At 47.5% G+C, this 17,867-nt stretch overlaps 2 protein-coding genes across 4 annotated transcripts in view; one reads left to right on the forward strand and one right to left on the reverse strand.

Moving 5' to 3' along the window:
* The window catches only part of Insyn2a (inhibitory synaptic factor 2A), a 57,175-nt gene extending 55,717 nt beyond the window's left edge, over positions 1–1,458 (reverse strand). Inside the window, exon 1 of one of the 2 annotated variants that reach the window (XM_006976932.4) lies at positions 1,322–1,458. The gene's annotated coding sequence lies outside the window, so the exon portion shown is untranslated. The remainder of the gene's footprint in view (positions 1–1,321) is intronic. The other variant, XM_015995838.3, reaches the window with a different exon arrangement.
* Dock1 (dedicator of cytokinesis 1) overlaps positions 1–17,867 on the forward strand; it is a 516,862-nt gene that overhangs the window by 273,473 nt on the left and 225,522 nt on the right. The window lies entirely within an intron of this gene.

Genomic DNA, 17,867 nt, shown 5'->3' on the forward strand with positions numbered 1-17,867 from the left:
AGCCCTGTAACCTTGACTGTGTGCCCTGGTCAGGTTGTGAAAAAGTAACCCCCTATCAAGTCGTTTTCCAAGAGAAAACCTTCAAGCTGCTGACCTCAACCCTGTGCTAGCCCTTGCCTTGGTGCTCTGAAACCATCTCCTAGGTTCTTAGCCAAGGCAGGGCTTGCCCAAAGTTCCTTCCCACTCTTGCCAGTTTCACCTCGGGATGCTTCGGCAGAATTTCAGCGCCCATGCAGACAAGGTCAAATTAAACTGCTTCTGCTACTGCTTGTAGCTCATAAGCCCAAGAGGGTAGCCAGTCCCCCAGCCCCAGACCTGCACCAAGAGAGGGGAGGGGACCTGAGCCCTGGTCTGCAGAGAGTGAAAAGCACCCATTTTCTCCCTTATTTACTCCAGGGGCGCCTTTCCTCCCCCACGCCTGGCATCCCTTTATCACTGGCTCCATCTCCTTGTGGCATATTTTCAGGGTAGTAGAATGTTGAGGTCACAAGGAGAGGCTCTTCTTTTAAGCAGTGGAGACACTAGCCTGGAACCCTGAGCATGAACAAGCAAGATGCAGAGAGTCTTGTTCTTGACTTTGGGCTGTAGTCTCTGCCCCTGCTTGGGGCTGGCCCGTGTTCCCTCCTCTCTCGGGCCCTCCCTAGGTCCCTAGGTTCTGCAGCATCGGTTGGTTTCCCACGCTTGTGCAGGTCAGACATAGGATGCCAGACACGCAGCAGCTCAGCGGGTGCAGACCCCAGCCCGCAGCCCGGAGAAGGTGCCAATACCAGTAAGCAAGAGAGGAGACCAACATTTCACGTGGGCATTTTTGCCTTCGCTCCTGCTTCAGTCTCTGCTCAACGGCAGGCAGCAGGGCCCCTCTGCTCAGACTTATCCCCCTATCTCCCTGAAGTTAATCAGCTATACTGTACTTGGCAGTTCGCTTTAGTTTGGATAATACTTTCAAAACCTCGGACGTTCCAGAGAGATGGTCGTCCCCAGAGCCCCTCACCCTCCTCCTGCCCAGTTCTGCCCGGCCAAGGATGCCCTGTGCTCACAAGGCTGTGGCGTTTGTCTAGAACAGACATCACATTCCCGCTCCTCCCAGGCTGTCGCCAAAGTTGCCAGATACCCCTGGGCGAAAGGGTCCTGCCAGATGCAGTTGCGTAACCTCGCCCCCCACCCCCGCCCCTGCCCGCCACCGGGTCCTCCCATCCCAGACCCAGGCGAAGCTGGTTTAGGGGCGAGTGCGTGCGCACGAGCCAGGGTCTGCGCCTATCTGCCTGTGGTCAAGTGCACCGAGCTCTGGGGCGGTGAGGAGGGCATGTTGGGCTCCGCTTACCTTTGGCTGCTTACTGATAAGTGGAGGTCGGTGCAGCGCCTGGCTCGGGCATGTCTTGCCGCGGACCCTGGCAAGCCTGGCGCGGCACGGAGCACTCCGGGCAGAGCATCCACGGCAAGGATCGCCGGGCTCGCGCCGAAGGAGGCTCGGCTCCGGGGACTTGGCCAGCTGCGTGCCCGCCGCCCGCCCCCTCCACTGCCACGGGCCCGGCCCGCCCGGCCGGCCCCCGCGCCGCAGCTCGAGTCTCTCCGGCTCCTGCTCAGCGACGCGCGCGGGGAGGCAGTGGCTCGGCCGGCTCCGGGGACGCCCGCGCGCTCGCCCGATCGCGGCGCGGCGGAGCGAGCCACAGCCACCCGGCTCCGTGCTCCTCAGATGTCCTCATTTACTGCAATTGTCTTCGGCGAGATCCGGGAGCCGGGCCGGGCGGAGGGGGCGGAGAGGGGGAGGGAGCGGGAAGGGAGTCCTGGCCGCCGCTCCAGGTCCCGGCCACTCTGTGGAACCGGGCGGCCAGAGGACTGAAGAGAGGGCGCCCGGAGCTGCGCGCCAGCCGCCTGTGCGCTCGCCTGCCACCGAGGCGGGCGGAGCCCCGGGGCCCGTGGGGCGGGGGTGGGGCGGGGGCGGGCCGGGCCGCGTGCGTGGGGCGGGGGCCCGGCGCGTGGAGGAGCCCCTCCAGCCGGAGCCGGATCGCGGGCAGAAGGAGGAGGAGGAGGAGAAGGAGGAGGTGCTGGAAGCAGCCGCTGGCTGCCGCCTGCGCGCGGAGCTCCACTGCCACATCCTGGGGTTCTGGGCTGCAGGCGGCGCTGCGCGGCCCCTGGAACTTGTTGAGTCTACCCGGGAGCCACCTCAGGAGCCACAGGCAGGCGCGGGGGCCCTCTTGATTTTTCCCTCCGGAGCAGGCTGTCTTCAGGAGACCCTGCTTAATGGCTTTCTGAATTGTCAACCAACCTACCTCTGCTGGACAGTTAATTCCCTAGGTGGGAGTGGGCATGGGGGCAAGGCGCCTGCCCCCTCACCTGCAGATCTGTCTTTGGAGAGGTTGGGGGTTAGGGTTGCCCTCCTGCATTTCTATGTCTGATCAACCAGGAGTCCAGCCTTCAAATAAGAACCGGAAGGCAAACCTGTTTAGTGGCCTAGGGGACAAGGTAGAGAGTGCCTGCCTTCCTGCCAGGTCTCTTGCATGCTGACAATTTGGGGACATATTTTACATTTTGGGGACATTTCTACTACCCCTCATCTGGACCTCCTAGTTCCTCTGTCCCTCTCCCTCTGCAGAGGCAGTGAGTGGAGGTAGGAGTTGTGTTTGTTTTGATCAAAATTAACTACACCTGGGGAAGAGATTTCTCTAGCATGAACCAAGCACAGCAAATCCCATCACTTACCCCCAGCTCCACCAGAGTGATCGGGAGCTCTTAGCGCGGGCTCCCTGATGCCTAGCAGGGCTGAGTGGCAGGCACTGGAACTAAGTATCCCTGGATGCAGGTCTCCTAGCCCTACCGCGGACATACTTGAGAGTAGCCACACTGTTTACAAGAGAAGGACAGAGCATAGTGATAAGCTTCGGCCAGTGAATTGGGAATTCAGATGGGAAATGCTCTTACTTACCCACCCCCTACTCCCACCCCCCACCCCACCCCCCACACACACCTTGCCAGATTGGAGATAAGCTCTTGCTTGTTCCTATATATCTCTCTATCCCTGTATCCCATCTTAGAATTCCAGGGCTCTCCACTGCTCTATCCTCATGCAGTGTGCTGACAGAACCTAGCTCCCTGCTTTCTATATACTCTCGGCTCTTTAAAAAGGGCTTTCTATGAGGTGCTGTATTGTCTATGTAAGGTCATGTATCCACATGTTCCAGAAGGAAAATATTCAGAAATATCTTCCCTTTCCATGTCTCTCTCAGTATCCCTTGGGCTACAGACCCAAGATCCTGGTAAGAGAAGGCTTCCTAGAATGGACCACCGGGCCCAGCTAGCTATCAGAGAAGGACCCCGAGCCTGCAGCTGTGTGCCTACCCCAGCTCCACTGGAGTATCTGGTTTTGTGGACACTCAGCTGCAGGCTCAGGGTCCTCTCTGATATCTAGCTGGGCCTGGTGGTTAGGGAGGGAATGCCAAACCTGGGGAATCTAGACTCTGTCCCCTTCACTCTTTAAAATGACCCTTGGAACCTAGATTTCCCCTAATTCTGAGTGGTATAGCCCCTTTTCTTCTCTAGCCCAGGAGGCCATTGGGATCTGTGTGCTGGCTGATTTTATGATGAAATGACACAAGCTGAAGTTATCTGAAAGGAAGGAACCTCAACTGAGAAAGTGCCTCTGTGATCAGCTCTAAGGCATTTTCTTAATTAGCAACTGATACTGGAGGACCCAGCCCATTATGGATGGGGCCACCCCTAGGCTTTTGGTTCTGGTTTCTGTAAGAAAGCAGGCTGAGCAAGCTATGAGGAGCAAGCCAGTAAGCAGCATTCCTCCATGGCTTCTGCATCAGCTCCTGCCTCCAGGTTCCTGCCCTGCTTAGGTTCCTGCCCTCACTATGGAACTGTGAGTAAAATAAACCCTTTCCTCCCCAAGTTGCCTTTGGTCATGGTGTTTCATCACAGCAATAAGAACCTTAAGATAGCCTGCAAACCTGAATAGACCCTGCTGCCCAGATGGGGACCAGAAGCGTGTGTGTAGGATTTGGGGCTGTGTAACAGCAGATGGCAAGGGTTCCTGCCTGAAATGCCTCTTCAGAGATACGCTCTTACAACTCTGGCCTTGGGGAAATCTGTCAAGAGTCCAGGAAACTTTCTGTAAATCCTACTGTAAATCCATAAAATTAAAATCTACTTTCTATTTCTTAATCATGTCACCATAAAGCTGCCAGGCAATGTGGGAATGGGAACAGTTTTCATTGACACTAGAGGTTTGGGGTCCATGAATAAAATCAGATAGAAAGGCCTGCAGAGGAGGTCAGTGCTCAGTTACATTGGCACTGTGAGCTGGTTAGAAGGTGTCTCCAGGGACAATGTCAGTGAAGATCCCCACAGTGGATACCTAGAGGAGGAAAAGAGGAGATGCCATAGCTGGCAGACTGGAAATCTCACTCCTGTGAGGAAGACTCTAGTTGAGCCACCGATACTCTGGGTTCTTTGGCTGGCCAGTAACTTCAACTGTTGCTAAGTCCGTTGTTATCCTGGCTTAGATGTCAAATGCCTCACTTGGTCCCCAGCTGCTGCTGATGTTTGGGGAAGTTGTGGGCGCTTTGGCAGGTGGAACTTATTTGGAGGGAGTAGGTTGCAGGGGCGTGGGTATGAGGGTGGTCCTTGAGGTTTCTAGCCGTGTTTTGCTTCCCATCCCCTACTAGAGGTCTGAAAAGTCCCAGCTCTGTACATCTACTTCCACGTAACTCCTTCCATCCCGGAGCAGCCTGCCACCCAACCTTCCCCAACATGGTGGACTGTTCCTCGAGACCATGTGCAAACAAATCCTTCCTCTTTAAGTTGCTTTTTTCGTGAATTCCATCTCAGTAATAAGCAAGCCACTGATATACCTCCTTCTTTTTTTTTTTTTTAATTGTACAACCCCATTTACCTAGGGGATCACAACGTCCGCCATCACAAATTGAGATGTTGATAAGAATAGGTCTCACTAGACTTTTGGCTAGGGATGAATTTATTCCATCTGGGTAAGGTTGCTGCACCATCATGCTCAGATCCTTAAAGCAAGTCTTGTATTCAGGCTGTCTGTAGGGAAGGAGCTCTGGCCTTCTTGCTGTCCACAGATACTCTTTGCATCATGGTCTCTGCATGGACAGAACAGATGTATATATTAAGAGTTTATAATGAGCCCTGATGTTCAGCTTCTGCAGAAAAAGAAAGTGGACTCATTTTAGGAATCAATTAGGTATAAATTGGTTTCTTAGATTTTTACTTCAGAATTTCACTACAAAAGGTAGTCTTGCAATGAAGAAAATAGCCATTTTAAAAGAGATTTCCCACAGGCAGAGGCATCCAGAGAATAAAACTAGAAGGAAATTCACACTATCTAACCCAAATAGATAGAGCCTGTTCCTTTGACTTCCGGGAAGTGTGCACATCTTGAAATTCACAACCAATTAATTGGCCAGAAAGATGTAGCTTGGTTGATAGAGGACTTGCCTAGCATGCACAGCCCTAGGGTCCACCCTCAGCCTGCAGAAACCAGATGTGGTGGTGTACACATGCAAACTGAATGCTTGGGAGGTGGAGACAGAGGATTAGAAGTTCAAGGCCATACTTGGTTATATAGCAAGTTGGAAGCAAAGCCTGGACTACCAAAAACCCTGCCTTTAAAAAAAAAAAAAAAAGCCAATAGTATGATAAACTGCAGTGGGGGAGGGAGTGGAGTGTTTTCCAGAATTTTCTGAGCAGTTTTAATTCCAAACAGAAAGTAACCTACATATCTACCAAGAAGTGAAGGAGTAGGAATTTCTTCGTCCTGGCAAAATGTGAAGCATTATCTAGAAACAACCACTACAAAATTATTACCTTCTGAGGCCAGACGACTTTCAGAAACGTCATGTAGACCAAGGGTGTATAACACGATTGGGCTGGAGAGATAGCAGTGGTTGAGAGCACTAGCTGCTCTTACACAAGACCTGGACTTGATTCCCAGCACCCACATCTCACATTTGTCTGTAACTCCAGTCCCAGGGACTCTGATGCCCTCTTGTGGCCTCCAGGGGCATTGTGTGCATACAGTGCACACCACACACATACATGCAGGCAAACTGCCCCTATACATTTTTTAAAAGAAAGGACAGAAAAAGAGAGCATGTATCACAGGATTCATTCAAGTGGAGTCCGAGGAAGATGTTTTTGGTGCCTGGTGTGAAGCTGGTGGCTACCTTTGGAGGCTAATGACACAGAGCCTGGGGACCCCCTTGCACATCATTGACCTGTGTAAGCCAGGTGTCCATTCGTCTCACTGTATATTGTCTGACTGGTGCTACTGTGTCCTCACTATGCCTTATAATGCATCTCTTTAAATAAAGAGGCTTATGCATCAGTGAGATGAGCTTTCATCACTGAAGCCAAGACCCAGGGGAAAGGGACAGGAAGGGCTCTGCAGACACACTGCACGCTTAGCTGCAGGTGAGAAAGTTCTGAGGGAAGCTGCCACTGAACCCCTGCCCTCCTGACTCTTAGATGCCCCTGGGACAGAGCTCACTTGGGAATGATTTTCCCACTTTCTACTTTAATGTTCTCAAGTGACTCAAGGTAGGACTATCTGTGGTAAGCAGTTTTACCCCCTCCAGCTCAGAGGCTGCAGCTGCAGACATGGTCAACCCACAGTGCCCTTCTACCAAGGAGATGGAGCTCACACTGATGAGCCCCTGTTGGATGGGAGCAGTAACGCATGCAAGCTCTACTTTCTCTTTCAAGAACAAGACAGGCACAATGCTCAAAAGGCATTGCGACCAGGCCTCCCCTTAGCTCAGGAGAATGGTGAGGTGCCCTCCTCAATCACTTCATATGGCGCCTGCCTTCTTCCTCCTGGACTTGGGTCTTGCTTGAGTCTCCATTGTGTCAAGCTCCCTACTCATAAGCACCTATTGTCCTGGTCACCAAATTTTACCCTCTTGGAGGAGCGCCACTTGCCCCTCTTCAGATGCTCCTTTCCCCCATCTTTTCCTTCCAAGATGAGAGACTAGGGATGCTTTATCGGCCGCTAATCTAATTAGTTTGGAGAAAGCTGAACATCTTGAAGACTGGTTAAAATCCCAGGTTTTCTAAACTAATCAGTGCAAATAGAACTTTCCAAGGGAAATGAGATGTTTTCCCTTTTAAAGAGGATGTTAGTGGCTCTAGCCTCCCCTTAGCAACTGGAGCAGCTGTGCTCGCTCAGGAAGGATGCAATGGGCATGGACTCCTGGCACTCTCCCAAACCTCCATGCATGTGCTGGGTTCTCTCATCAGACCCACAGGCAGCTGGCCATGGTGGTTCATGACTATAATTCCAGCTATCTGGAGGCTGGGGCAGGAGTTCAAGGCACGCAGGGCTCCAGAGTGAGACCCTGCCTCAAAACAACCCCTAGCTTCCCCTTCTAGGTTGACCACCCTCTGGCCCCCCACCCTCAGGACTCCCCAAGGAAGCAAGTCTGCAATTGCTATTTGGCTGACTCTCTCGTCTGTTCAGCCTGTGCTATGATAGCAACAGGGTTTTCTCACCATCCTTGTTGAGTCTGAGGAGCAAGCCTTTTGCTACAGGGGTGGCTGGCTACAGGGCCGTACTCAGTGTTTACTATGACTGCCCTCTCTCTGAGCCCGCTGGAGCTCAGCTTCTGTAAAGCAGCTCATCTGCTCAGGCCAAAGATGACACCTTTAATCAGAACTGGGTCAAAAAGGGATAAAAATTGCTCTCAAATTTCAGTGTGTGTCTTCCAGTCCATTCTGCTAACGCTGTCCTCTGCTTTCCCTTTGGAGGTCTGTCCTCGGACAGGCTGGGCGGCAGCTTGGGGCGTGACAGGGAGGCCTGAGGTCAGAGTAGAGCTCAGTGGCACTTGTCTTGCAGCATCTGGCATAGGGGTTTCCTGGTTTGTCCTTGTTTGTCCCCAGCCTTCCCGGGCTTGCAGGAGAGGATAGCAGAACAGGAAGAAGACGATGGAAGTCTCCCATTCCCTTTGTTTGCTTCTTTAGGCTCTTCCTACTAGATGTGTATGATGCTCCACTCTGGTTATGAGCCTGCAGCATACTGTGCCCTGGCACTTCACGTATTGTCTGCTTTTGTCCTCATGAGAAGGCTGTGAAATAGATAGGGGCCAACTTTCCACAGATGTTAATCAGAAAAGGTAAGCCGTTTCTCCAAGGTCACACAACTAGGACGTGCCGGAGCCGAGACTCAAATGCAGGTCCTGCACATTGCCAAAGTGCTTTGCTCAATTCCTTATTTTTATCTGCCCTTGACGTTCCTGTAGAATATATATGGTAAGCTCGTGCAGCTTGACTTGGGCTGAGCATCTTTCAGGAGTGAGGAATGTCTGTATCCATTGTCATCCCCTTTGAGGTTTTTTGCCTGCCCTAAGGAATACTAGAGACCTTTGCCCTGAGCAAACTGCACTGCTCCGGGCCATCATGGGAGCAGCCCAGTGCTCTCACGGGACATACTGTGACCCCCAGTCAAGTCTTTTGCCTCTGCTGAGCTCTCCGCTGCAAGCTGGTAAGAGTCAGGCCAGGTTTTCTTTTCCTTCCTTAGCTAGACATCCTTCTCATATGGTACCTGTCATTTGCACTGTAGAGTGAAACCAGGCATGGAATCAGCAGAAGACCAGGGTCTTTTTGGATTGGGTAGCACTCTGCTTCACCCATGTGATTTCAGTGACATGAGTACACATTGTCTTCCTTGAATGACAGTTATTAAAATGATCCATCACATCATACATGTTCTATATATACCACAGAGTCCTTCTTCAAAAATTTTCTGTGCCACATGTAATAAAGTCATATTTTATTACTGTGGCCTTTACTGATGATACAGAATTCCTGCCTGCTTTCATCCCTGAGCCCCAGCCAATTTGGACAGCACCACCTCCTGCTGCTCCTCTTTCTCCTGCTCCTCCTCTTCCTCCTCCTCCTCCAGAAGCTTGCTGTGCATATAATTCTAATTACCCACCCTTGACATTTTTATACTCAATGTAATAAATTATTTAGCTAATTTGGGTCTAGGAATTGATTACCTGACTTTGGGTGTTATGTTTACTAAGGAGTGTGGCTCCCGAGCGTGGGAAAAGAAGGCGTTTGTTTTTAAGTACCAAAGTCCACATTGGAACAGTAGGGATGTTTTTGTAAATATTTATTTGTATTTGGTGATCTCTAAGTCCACACACAGATTTTCAGTTCCAATTTGTTCATTAACATGGTTTTTTGTTTGTTTGTTTGTTTGTTTTTTGTTTTTAATTACTGTGAACTCTTGGGGATTAGGTGAGCAGGTCATTCCTATAGTCCTCCTGCACTGCAGGCCAGGGATCTCTCCATTCAGCCTAATAATCCAGGTCGTGGTACCTGTGGGTATGTTACACTTTAAGGAGCATGTGTCTGTAGACCTCACTTCTTAGTGCTCTTCTGCTAGTTCAAGTGTGCCTTTAAGCTAAAGCAACAACCAAATATTTCAGTGAACAAGTTTTATGTGCAAATTTACTCCCAGGATTCAAACAATAGCTTGGGAATGTATTGATAAAGGGTGCCTACCATTCTTCATTTGTAAATAGCTAGTGTCAATAATTTGAAGTACAGATAGTTAAAACATGATTCTGAACCACTTTGTCACAGCTGTCATAGCCCTTTTGCTGCAAGGGAACTTCAATGGGGTCCTACAAATTTCCATATATCTTGAAGGTAGGAAGGGTCCAGGTTCTTGGGCTTCTTTTCTCCCCCCAGGTGATGGAGGCCTTTTCTTTTAGCATCTATTGGCTAAGTATTTCATTAGATTAAGCAAAGAAACCTGAAAGTCAGTGTGCTTTATAGTGTGTGATGTACACATGTACATAGATGTGAGTGTGTGCATGCATGCATGCATACTTCCGTGCATTTATATAAGACTTGTTACTCACTGTAAAGACAGCAGTTAATTCAAATTCATCCTGATTCAATATGAATCCCTAAGTTTTGTTTTAGAATTTATTGGCTACTGAAAATAATTCCTTAAGGTTAAGCAATTTATAAATAAAGGGGGAAGGGGGAGGGGCGAGTCAGGAGACTGAAATGGATGCTGTTCTCAGTGGCCACTGAGGCTCCTTCAGCTTCCCATATTTGTAAGTGATGAAATCTTATAGGCAGTCCTGAGCTCAGGTCTCTCCACTCATGGGTTATCTGGTTATACTTGATGAGCATGGGAAAACATAAAATCACTCTTTTTTTTAGATATTTTGGGCTATAATGTTAGGCCCTGAAGTTCTCGTGAAAGATCAAATATTTTGAAATTTATTTTATTTCCCTGCCTCCAAGTATGAAAATGAAATAATTAATTTTAATGACACCTTTCCCTCTCCCTCCCAGTGGAGTAAATATTGTCACATGAAATTGTTGGTGATGCTTCCAAATCCCTTAAATAAAACTTCTGACTCATTCACACTGTGGAAATAGTGAAGAAGCAACCTCCTTCACTTGCGGATTCAAGTTACTGCCTCTTTCCTTTTTGGTCTCAGGGTGTTAATGAAGAGTTTTTGGGTTCTGGAACTTTCTCTGCTGCTGACTCAAGCATGGATAGAAGGATGGGACTCCAACTGCCTGGTTAAGCTCTGGGGTTCAAGCTTGTGGCTTCTATGCTCCCCTATTCTTGCTTCAGGCAAATTCCTTAAATTCTGTTTGATATTGTAGAGCACAGCTAATAAAGACGTCGGGTGAGCAGATGGGAGCTGAGCTTGACTATGCTGTGATTTGGTTCAGCACCTTATCTGATTGAGTGAGTGGCAGAGGTTGACCAGATGTAGCCAACCTGAGTGCAGAGTAGCAGCTTTTAGCTGAGTTTAGCTATTAGTGCTACTTAACACAAAATTGCAAATATACTTTAAATGTTGTGAGATTTAAAATAAAAATACTATTGTGAAGTTCATATTGTGAATATGAACTTTATAGTAGCAATCTGGCTTCCCTGTGTGGAAAGGCTGGGTACACCTGGTAGAGCACATGACTTCTGGAGGAAGTGGTCTTTCTCCTTCAGGCATGCAGAGAGAGCCTTGTCTCCAGCCATCTCCTGAACCAGGGACTGTTAATGGGGCCTAAAACCTGAAGAGCAGATTGCTTAGCACATGGAAGATTCTTGGTCTGCACTGCTTTCTAATGTTTTTCAGAGTTGGAGCTTGTTAATACATGGTGCCTAAAGGACATAGTGATGTCTTTTGGATAAATTGCAAGTTTGGGAATCTAAGGTCCTGTTCCTAGAGAAGTACAGGCAAGTTTGGGAGGCATCACTCCTCCACTCATTCGTTGTAATCCATGTCTGGACCTTGTCTGGGAAAATCAGCTACACCTTCCTTATCCCCTGGTCTTCCTTATATATGTTACTCTGTTCTTTGCACATTATACTTCTGATAATCTCTGAGGTCAACATTTTAGTTCTCCTTAGTTGGGAAACTAGGTTAAAGGTTACCAGCACCAGGTGCCAGTTGGAGAAGCAAGCTCAGGTGAGTCAGTGAGCAAGAAAAAGTCAAGAATCTTGTATAGACCCCTTCCCCGGGAACAGAAAGGACTCAGAATCATCTATAGAAGTATCAGATAAAGCAATTCACCTTCTAGCCAGGCAAAACATAGCTGTAGCTAGCCATGTTTGCTGTCCAGGTCTACCAGATGAACCCGGATGAGCCCCAGTGAACCAGTGGCACTTTTGAAAGACTTGAAAATACTGTGGCTTTCCTCCCTCTCCCAAGGAAAGAGAGCATCTTGCATTCTTGCCCATACTAAAGACTTGGGCATTTCTCATATATTTTGAGATGAGTATAAGCATTCTCTAAGCTCTGCTCAAAAGAATCTTTTGCAAGAGGTGTTGCAAACTTCTCCTTAAAATGTTAATTAAAATATCCTAAGACTTTATGGGCCATAACATCTCTGTTATGAGAACATGTCTTGAGTGATGAAGTAGAACAGCTATAGAAAACACCTTTAAAAAAAAAAAAAAAAAAAAAAAAAACTGGGTATAGTGGCATATGCCATTAATCCCAGAACTCAAGAGATAGGTAAATCTCTATGAGTTCCAAGCAAGCCTGGTTTACATAGTGAGCTGCAGGATAGCCAGGGCTACATAGAGAGATTCTGTCTCAAGAAACAAACAAAGAAAGAGAGAGAGAGAGAGAGAGAGAGAGAGAGAGAGAGAGAGAGAGAGAGAGAGAGAGAAAGGAAGGAAGGAAGGAAGGAAGGAAGGAAAGAAGGAAAGAAAGAAAGAAAGAAAGAAAGAAAGAAAGAAAGAAAGAAAGAAAGAAAGAAAGAAAGAGAAAAAAAGAAAGAAAAAATATGTAAAAAAGTGAGCTGTGTTTGAATTCCAATAAAACTTTGTGGGGTGGGTGTGATGGCTATTTGGTTAAGAATGCTTGCTGCTCTTGCAGAAGACCCAAGTTCAGTTCCCACTCACACTGGGCAATTCATAACGATCTGTAGCTCTAGCTCCAAGGGATCCAGCACCCTCTTCTGGCCTCCATGGGAACCTGCACATACATGCATGTGCAGGTGTGCATACACACACACACACACACACACACACACACACACATACACACACACACACAGAGAGAGAGAGAGAGAGAGAGAGAGAGAGAGAGAGAGAGAGAGAGAGATTAAATAATTAATAATTTTTTTTAAATGTCTGCAGAACCAGGAAAAGAGACCAGATTTAGTGCATAGACACACACTCCTTGACCTCCCAACCCCATTTGTAGCACGGAGTTGTTTGACTCGTTCCTGGTACCATATATGCTCCCCAGTTTTAAGAATGACTTAAAGGATTTGGTTCATCCTAGGAAACTATGGTATTTTTCCTTGTTTGCTTCTCATTGCGGTGCATTCTGGGCTAAAGCCAACTCATTTGGTATTTGGGCAGTAGAACAGTGTGTTCTGTCAAGGATTGTTTCTGATGTCAGATATATGTGTGTACATATGTCTGTAGATACACACACACACACACACACACACACACACACACACACACACACATGTTCATGGAGACATTCATCTATTAGTATTTGCGTAACAAATTACATTTTCATACCCCAAGACTCGGGTTTTTCAGGAAAACAAAACAAAGCAACAGCTACAAAAGGAGGAATTCTTTTCTTTTTTAAAAGATTTAGTGTTGGGGGGGCACCTCTGTAAGTTTATGTGCACCATGTATCTTCAGGTATTCTTGGGGACCAGAAGAGGCCATCAGATCCCCTAGAGCTGCCTGATATGGGTGCCAGGATCTGAACCCTGGCCCTCTGCATGAGCAATAAGCACTCCTACCTAGTGAGCCTTATTTGTCAGCCCCTGAAATCGCTTTCAGTGAGAACCAGGAGAGTTGTGTGGCAGTAGTGTACCTCTTCGAGCAAAGTACAGCATCTCTTTAAGGAGATCTGTGTGTGCTGAGGCTGTTTGCTCCTCCAGGACACTAGACAATACTGTTCACATTGGCTTTTCATCTCTAGCTGATTTATTTAAATGTTTCACGCAACCCAATGTACTGTCTTGGCTGTAGGCTTTTAATATGGGAGCCATTATGATGACGGATATGATATATAGATTTTGTTTTGTTTTGATAGTTTCCAAACAATTGAGATAAATAGTTAAGTTTCTATAATTGTTTTCTGTAACCATATGAAAAATTATTAAGCACAACCTTCCTATTTTTTTTTCACTAGAGTAAGAATCAATAATCAATCAAATGTCCTTCTTTTAATGTTATGCTTAATACTATAGACGTAAGTTTTATTCCAGGAGGCTGAGATCCTCAGAACCTACATTAGTTTGTACTTGTGTGGGTGAGTGTGTATGTCTGTGAGTGTGTGTGTGTGTGTGTGTATGCTCATTCATGAGTGCGGCTGTGCTTGGTCCACAACTGGAATGTAAAGATCAGAGCGTAACAGTGGGTGTCAGTCCTGAGACCTTCTGCCTTATTTACAATAGACTCCCCCAGGTTTTTTTGTTTGGTTTCAGTTTGGAGTTTTTTGTTTTATTTTGTTTTGTTTTTTGTTGTTGTTTTGCTGTGTACAGTAGGATAGCAGCCCCATGGGCTTCTGTGGATTCTCCTGTTTCCATCTTCCTTCTTCCCCAGCAAGGACTGGAATAGTAAATATAGGTTGCAGTGCCTGACTTTACATGGGTTCTTAGAGGTTCAAACTCGGATCCTCCTAGTTGTTTGGCAAGTGCTTTTACCCACTGAGATGTCTGCCCAGCCAATATATTCCAAAACATGCCCCAAATGTGACATGCTCTGTGAATTCCCCAGACATCTTTGAGTGTTTCCACCCCACTTTGGAATTTTTCCACACTCTGGTAGTGCTATGTAGTATCCCCTAGGGATATAAGATAAACTTAATTTATATGGCAGTACTTCTGCGTTGCTACCATTAATTCTATTTAATATCACTATACATTAAAATCGGCTCCCTCTCCATAGAGCGCTGAAGTACTAAGGGGTTGCCAACACAGACTGCCTTAGGTGAAGGCTTCTTGTTTACCTGGCTGTGAGGACTTTCCTACCTACACTGCATTTTCCCAAGGGTGTCTAACCCAAGTGCCATTTATCTTGTCTGAAATCTGTTTGAATTCCCGGGACCATCCTTTGCCATTTTTCTCTCTTTCAGCCATCAAGTGGTCCCTTTGAGAGCAGCTTTCATGGTCCTTACACAGAGATTTCCAGGATGGCACTGAATGCTTAACTCATATAGTCTAGAGACTGAGCGTGCCTTTGGGATTTTAGAGTGAAGATCCAAGTGTATGTGTGCAGGAGGCAGGGCATGTTGGAGTACCTAACTTGGATTTTCCTGAAAGACAGCAAAGTCTGGGGTCATTGTACAATGGACAATCTCTTTCAAGAATGAAGATTGGCTGGGCAGTGGTGGTGCACTCTTTTAATCCCAGCACTCGGGAGGCAGAGCCAGGTGGATTTCTGTGAGTTCGAGGCCAGCCTGGTCTACAGAGCGAGATCCAGGACAGGCACCAAAACTACACAGAGAAACCCTGACTCAAAAAAAAAAAAAAGCCAAACAAACAAACAAAAAGAGAATGAAGACTGGACCGAGGAATGGGGCTGGGTGGAGGAATGTAAGAGCAAGTGAGCGAGAGTGTAGAGTATGGACCAGTCCTTGCCTGGTGGTTTCCATGACATGTGCATGAGGGTTAAGGTCCATCTGTCTTCTGCTGTCAGACTCGAAATGCTGAGCCAGGGTGTCATGGCACTACCCAAGACATGGGTGCTAAAAGGGCGGGAGCACCCTCAAATATTAAAATAATGGATTGGGGAATAGATCAGGAATAATAGCACAAAATAACAACAAAAGAAGTGATGGACACCAACAAGCACTCCATCAAAAGCTGTAAAAATAAACATTCCCCATGAAGATGCAGTTGAACTTATGTGAAGAACACAAGTATCCTGGGGATTTTGGAGGCAATTCAGAAGCATGTGCACACTAACTTTCAGTAGCACCCCCACCTAGACGTGTAGACCCCTTGAACTTGCAAATTCAGCTAAGGGCCGCTGTGACACCGCATTTTAATTTTCACTCCCCTTAGCAGACCTGCCTCGGTCTGCAGTTCTTGTATTTCTGATCCTCCGAGGATACCTAGCATTGGCTAGGGAAACCCCATACTCGGTTGTGGTGTTCCTGGAATCAGTTATAAATCTCTCTTTATCGCCAGTTCTGCACTATTATTGTTCACTGCCAGTCTCTCTCTCTGCCTTTTTTTTTTTTTCCAATCAGGAAAAAAGAAAAAAAAAGAAAAAGATTTCTTCTCTCAGTTCCTTGGTTTCCTTGCTGAGAGAATGAAATTTTTTATGTCGTCTTAAATTTGGTGGTTATTGCCCCATTACCTATGGAAACTACTATAAAGACCTCATTCAGCTGCCATCAGAGCCAGTCATAGGCATCATTTGTGCCATGAAAGGTGGCCCCTGTGCTCAACTTGGAAAGAATGGCCCCTGCTTGGCTCTGCAAATGACTCCCGCTGAAGCCTTGGAGAGCCTAGGATGTGACATGAGGCCTTAAGGGGCTGTAAAGGGACCGATGACTGAGAATTTCTTGTAGAAATGTAGTCCTGGTTGGGACTTGATGTCGACAGAGTCATAAGGAAGGGGCTTCTCACTCTGAATGTCAGGAGGTAACTCCCAGAGAACCAGGGCATGTCTATCTGTAGGGAGCCGGGACAGGGCAGTTTCTTTCTCCTGTAGCCCTGGCTTATGGATTTTCACTTCTCCTATCTGGCCTTTCCTCTGCAACCAAACTGCTCCCTAGATGCCATTGACCATGACTGTGGTCTGTTCTGGGGCCAGGTCAAGTCCTTAGTTGTCCCCTCCTGGCTGATGCCTTGGCTGGTAGAAGAGTAGGATGACTTTGGACGTTCATTCTCCCTCCAACTCCCCCTTTCTCTCTCTTCCTCTCCTCACCTCCCAGGATCATACAGCCTCAGGGAATTCCCTGCCTCTTCCCTCTCTAGGCATTGCTAACTTCTTTGAAATACAGTTAAAGCTTGGGATACTCTTCTCTGAATACATGACAAGTGACCTGATGACTTTAAAATGTTATGTCATCTGTTTGATTTTTGCCTTATTTTCCTTTAATCCACTGTTTGGTTTTATTACATTCATGGGAGGGGAGCTTGCAGGTGCCACAGCATGTTGGGGGGGGGCAGAGGACAATTTAGGAGCTGGTTCTCTCCTTCCACCATGTGGGTGCTGGGATCCAACGCTGATCAGGCTGTGCAGTGGGTGCTCTTACCTGCCGACCCCTCCGCCCGCCTTTTCATTGTTTTATTTTATCTGGGACATTTCACAGGAGATGTAACCTCTTTGCAGGAAGTATGCATTAGAGTATTGCTGATTTTCAGGGATTAGCTGGAAGGGCAGGCCTCTAGAAGCATGCCAGTGGACAGACCTCTCTCCTTTAAGGTCCCAGATGGGCTGGGGAGGCCCTGGACTGTGGGAAGGGCAGGGGAGCCGAGTATATCTTGGTAGGTAGATGGTGTTTCTGTGTCTTGTGTATCTGTATCACATTCCTCTGAGTGCTTCCCAAATGAAAGTTCTAGGGTTTAGGGTTGATGCCCTCAGGCATTTGGAGAGAATTCTCCTCTCCTGGCACTTACTGACCTTGGTAGTCCTACTGGGCACCCTCTTTTCTGCTCTAACAGACAGCATCGCCAAGTTTGAGAATTTGGGGTCTGGACTTCAGTCTCTTCCTCTGAGCTCTGAGTACCCCTGAGAGAGCATAGCATATCTTTGTGCGTTTAATTCTTGTCAAACTCGCCTCTGACATTTAGCAGCCTTTAATAGTATTGGATTTTGAAGGCATTGACTTTTCTATAGTAGAAATTATAGATTAGATAATTGGTCAAATAAGAAAAATCCTGATACCATAATTTTCTTTTGAAAACACACTGACAGGAATGGGATCATTTGGAATAAGAGGAAAGGTAGCGGGGACGGGGGTGTCCCCCGCTGTCCATCTGTCCCCAATGGGAGCCTGCAGCCTCCCTGGAATACTTACTGAATTCCAGTGAATGCCTGCAGACCCTCATCCTTTCCCCATGTCATCTTCCCCTCACTGTATAGGAAGCCTATTCCTGTCTGTACCTCGTGATCCGTGCGTCCTGACACACTGCCCAGGGGCTCTTGTTCCATCCAGTGTCACTTCTGCTATTTGAATCTGTAAATAAAATTAAGCTCACTTTGGCTAGCCCAGTTTTATTTCTGCCTAAAAGGAGTGTGCCCAATGGAAGAGTATGTACCTATCTGCCAGCTATGACGGTTAGCCTAATGAATCCTAGCCATTTCCGTGTTGGGAAACTCATACACAATTCAGCAGAAGCTAGACCTCAATTCTTGAATTTTGAACATTGCCCAAAGT

The sequence above is a fragment of the Peromyscus maniculatus genome, chromosome 1, assembly GCF_049852395.1.
Source record: "Peromyscus maniculatus bairdii isolate BWxNUB_F1_BW_parent chromosome 1, HU_Pman_BW_mat_3.1, whole genome shotgun sequence".
Lineage (NCBI taxonomy): Eukaryota > Metazoa > Chordata > Mammalia > Rodentia > Cricetidae > Peromyscus > Peromyscus maniculatus.